Raw genomic sequence first — 5,143 nt, forward strand, 5'->3', positions numbered from 1 at the left:
CGCAATGGGTAGGAAGCGAAGGGACGCCCCATGTAGGCCACACCGACTCTGTCACGAACGACGAGGGTGGGTCCTGGTCAGACATTTCCGACTGAAGCTCTCCGAACCCCATCACTCAGGTCATCAAGGTCTCGGTCGGACATTTCTAGCTGAAGCTCTCTGAACCCCGTCACTCAGGTCATCAAGGTCTCGGTCGGACATTTCCGACTGAAGCTCTCCGAACCTCGTCACTCAGGTCATCAAGGTGAGCAGGTGTTCATTAATACAAAAACTGTTCACACAAGGGCTCACCCACGATTGATGAGCGCAGGCCCTGGTCGGACATTTCTGACTAAAGCTCTTTGAACCCCGTCACTTAAGCCATCAAAGTGAGCACTACCAACCCCCTCTATTTCCTTACAATCATTTCATACATCCATACGTGCATCTCATTCCATACGGGCTTGGGAACTAAGCATCGCATGTGTAGCAAAATGCACTAGAACGCTCCATGTTGCATCACGAAGCGGCGGTTGCCTCATTTGACATGAGCAAACAATAGAGCCCGGGGAGAAAACCATAGATGAGCACCGTGCGGCCCTCACCCGGTCTGGCAGACTGGGTCATCTCAACCTTCTCGTTCGATCCTGAACCTCTCGCTAGGCCCACAAAATCTTCATCGAGGGGAGGCCGTTAGTCCACCCGGGTCGGTCTCCAGAATGACCTAGGCATCTACCGGGTTGCAGGTAAAGGTGTAGTGGAATGTCACAAGAGGGCTATGCCAACCCCATCATGAACGATGGACCCAGATTCCGCTCGATCACACCTGTTAACGAACGCACCGAGCTAGTCGTAGAGCCTGAGCGATCGGGATAAGTGACGAAACTCAGCCCCTCCGGTTTGTGAGGAACCGGATGGGGTAACGCACACAACTCATATCGACCCCCACAAAGGCCCGATAGGGCTTGGGGGCTTAAGACAAATGCCAAGGAAGCGACCTTGAACTCGCTAGATCCACGACTACGACTCGCCCGATCCCACGGCATGCACTGATGCTAGGATCCGCGAGCACCGCCTTGTCTGATCTTTAACTAACTAACTATGCTTCGTCTGCGCTCCAAAAACCCTAGGACCATGACCCCAAACCCACGTCGACAGGATCTACGACATCTGGCTATGGCTTGGGACCACGACTCCAAACTCGCATAACGGCTTCACTTCCGACTGCGCTCCAAAAATCCAGGGACCACGACTCCGAACTCGTGTGAAAACTAACTAAGCTAACTACCTCAGCCGCCTAGGCTATGTTGAGGCCGGGATCCATGACTCCAACCCGCTCAGTCCCACAGCACGCACCGACGCCAGGACCCACGGTCTCGGTCTTGTCCGACCCCTAAACTAACTATTTAGAAACCACGGCACACACCGATGCCAGGGTTTGTCTAAACTAACCCCCTCACCTGATCCCTTGGCGCACATCGACGCCAGGATCAGTGAGCTCTCTCACGTCCAAAACTAACTGCCTCACTCGATCCCACAGCGCGCATCGACGTGAGGATCAATGAGCTCTATCTTGTCCAAAACTAACTGCCTCACCCAATCCCACGGCGTGCATCGACGCTAGGACTAGTGAGCTCTGTCTCATTTGAAACTAACTGCCTCGCTCGATCTCATGGTGCGCACTGACGCTAGGATCTACAAGCTCCCTCTCACCTAATATCTCAAAACAAACTAAAAAACCGCCTCGGCTGCACAACGACGCCTCGAGCGACAAAATTCCATCTCAGACTAAAAATATGCCCACACGCCCACTAGAACAACACCCCCTAGATGGTTCCACCCAAACCACCCGGGGGCTCGGGGGCTACACCCGTGGGTGCGCTCGTGCGCACCTATCGACAAGACAAAAATCCCCCAGACAATTCTACCCAAATCGCTAGGGGGCTCGGGGGCTCGTATCGGGTTCATAAACCCAAGGTCCCTCAGGGACCGGCTTCTGCACCAAGGCTTGGCCCAAGAGTCCAAAAACAATAGGGCAAAGGGGCAGTCTAGCAACCGACCAGAAGGCTAGGCCCAAGAAGAGCAACGCCTAATTGTCAGCTACTTCGGCCCACCTCTCCGACTAGAGCACTTGATTCGGGCTTCAGCCGCCTCCAGAAGGCCTACCCCAAGCCCTACTTCCGACTCTAACCCCGTGTCCCTCTGATCGGGGCTCGTAGGAACCCTACTCATTGCTCTTCTCTAACCGATGCACTCAGAGCCGACTGGAGCCATCCGACTAGGGATGCCCGCTCAGTAGGAACCAGAAGACGTGCAGAGAAAGGCAAGGCAAGGCTCACAAGTCAAAACCATTGTACTAGGGACCATACCCTATATGGAACAGTACTATGTAGCCACCCTGACATAAACAGTATTATAGGCACCAACATCTCCCTCTACAGTATTGTAGGGGCCGCTAAAACTCCCATACGGTAATGCCCCCCCGTGTGTCTCTGAACATTAATAGCGATATGGGCACCAGGATTTACCATACTGGGTGAACATAGCGAGACTCCTCACATGACTCTAGGCATCAAACAGTATTTGTAGGTACTGACGTCCACCATCCCTAAAAAAGGCAGCATGACCTCCCGTGTGCATTTGACATTCTATAGTAACAGCAACAGTGTTGTAGGTGCCTACCACTATCTTGTACCCACCGGTGTGGGCAACAAGGCTTGGTAGGCATGGGCAAGAAGGCTCGGCAGCATACATACTCTCACCCTCTCACTTGTAAAGCTATCCCCTTCATCTATAAAAGGGGGGTGCGCTTCCTCCAACAAAAGGGACGGATCCAAGCTCAGTTCCTTGAGATTCATTAGTCCAATAGCTCACAACCATAGAACCGCTAGGTTTAGACCTCAAGCACACGCTTGAACACTTAGCTCATAGCGAAGTTCCTATCACTCTCGGCCCTTTCGACCGGAGCCGACCGGACCTCTTGTACACCCCATCTTTCTCCCTCTCGTTTGTAACCCCACTGTAGACTTCAAGCACCCAGGCTCAAGAATAAAGTCACCGACCAACCCCAACTAGACGTAGGGCACATTGCCTAAACTAGTATAAATCCTATGTCATTGAGTGCTAGACCACCTCCGATCACAACGTACAGCAAAACTATAAATATTCACTAGTTGGTCACTTTATGTACTGACACTAACTATCTGAACTGGCGAGAAGGTGGGGGTAATGCTGCAACAGGTAACTCTCTGGTTCCTAGGTGGCTTCATCCTCTGAATGGTTTTACCACTGCACCTTGTAGAACTTTACCACTTTGTTCCTGGTCACTCTTTCTTTCTCATCCAGGATTTTGATAGGATGCTCAACATAAGTCAAATTTGGCTAGAGGGGAAGCCCTTCAATTTCCATAGCTTTGTTCAGAACCTGCAAACATCTCTTTAATTGCGATACATGAAACACAATGTGTACCATAGATAAAATATCTAGAAGCTAGAGACGATAAGCAACTAGGCCACACTGCTCCAACACCTAATAAGGACCCACATATCGAGGGGCTAGCTTGCCATGGACACCAAATCAATGCACCCCTCTCATAGGAGACACCTTGAGATACACATAATCTCTAGCTGCAAACTCCAAGGGACTTCTTCGCTTATCGACATAAGCCTTCTGTCGGCTTTGAGCTGCTTTCAAGTGACTTCAAATAATGCTCACTTGATCTTGAGCCTCTTTGATGAACTCAGGCCCAAAGTACCCATGGTCTCCCACTTCAACCCCGTTGAGTGGTGTCCTACACTTTTTTCCGTATAGAGCTTCAAATGCTGCCATGCGGATGCTTTCCTGATAGCTATTATTGTAAGAAAATTCAGCTAACTTTAGGCATTCATCCCACTTCTCTGGAAAAGAAATGGCACAAGCCCTCAACATGTCTTTGAGCACCTGGTTCACCCTTTCTGTTTGGCCATCAGTCTAGGGGTGAAAAGCTAAACTACGGAGGAGACTAGTCCCAAGACACTCCTGGAGTTGCTCCCAGAAGCGAGAGACAAAAACTAATCCCCTATCAGAGATGATGGTCAGGGGAACTCCGTGTAGGGTCACCATTCAATCAAAGTATATCTCTGCATACTTCCTAGTTGTATATGAAATCTTCACCGAAATAAAATGAGCAGACTTGGTGAGGCGGTCCACAATGACCCAGATAGAGTTATAACCATTGGTTGTGCGGGGTAAACCCATAATGAAATCCATGGAAATATCTTCCCATTTCCACACAGGAATGGGCAAAGGCTGCAAATATCCTGAAGTACGCATATGATCTGCCTTAACTCTACCACAAGTGTTGCACTCTGCAACGTGTCGGGTGATGTCCTGCTTCATGTTAGACCACAAGTACAAGTGGCGTAGAGCATGATACATCTTGTTGCTGCCAGGATGAATAGACAGTTTTGAATGGTGGGCTTCATTCAACATCTTCCTTTTTAGTTCTTCGTTGGATGGAACCACCAGTCTATCCTTGTATCTCACCACTCCATGCTCATCAACACTAAAGTGAGGGCCACGCCCTTTGGCCATCAATTTTTTGATGTGGGGAATTTCTTCGGGGTCTTCCTTTTGCTCCCGAATAATCTGCTCCAACAATTCTAAGGTCAATGCAATGTGAGCCAACACCTCTACGTGGTTGAGAGACAAAGATGTTTCATCAACCTGGTGTGACTTTTGGCTCAAAGCATCAGCCACTACATTGGCCTTTCCTAGGTGATAATGGACTTCTAGGTTGTAATCCTTTATCAATTCTAACCATCTCCTTTGCCTCATATTCAGCTTAGACTGAGTGAAAATATATTTGAGGCTCTTGTGATCTATAAAGATATGCACTTTGTTGCCCAACAGATAGTGCCTCCAAATCTTTAGAGCGTGGACAACAACAGCCAGCTCTAAGTCATGAGTGGGGTAATTCACCTCGTGCTTCTTTAGTTGGCGTGAAGCATAAGCTATCACATGCCCATCTTGCATAAGCACACACCCCAACCCCATCTTCAAGGCATCACAGTATACATCAAAGGGCCTATCAATATCTGGTTGGGCCAACATAGGAGCAGTGGTCAAGAATGTCTTCAGAGTTTGGAAAGCTTCTTCACAAGCTGGGCTCCAATCAAACTCAGCT

The sequence above is a fragment of the Miscanthus floridulus genome, chromosome 2 (assembly GCF_019320115.1).
Source record: "Miscanthus floridulus cultivar M001 chromosome 2, ASM1932011v1, whole genome shotgun sequence".
NCBI classification, from domain to species: domain Eukaryota; kingdom Viridiplantae; phylum Streptophyta; class Magnoliopsida; order Poales; family Poaceae; genus Miscanthus; species Miscanthus floridulus.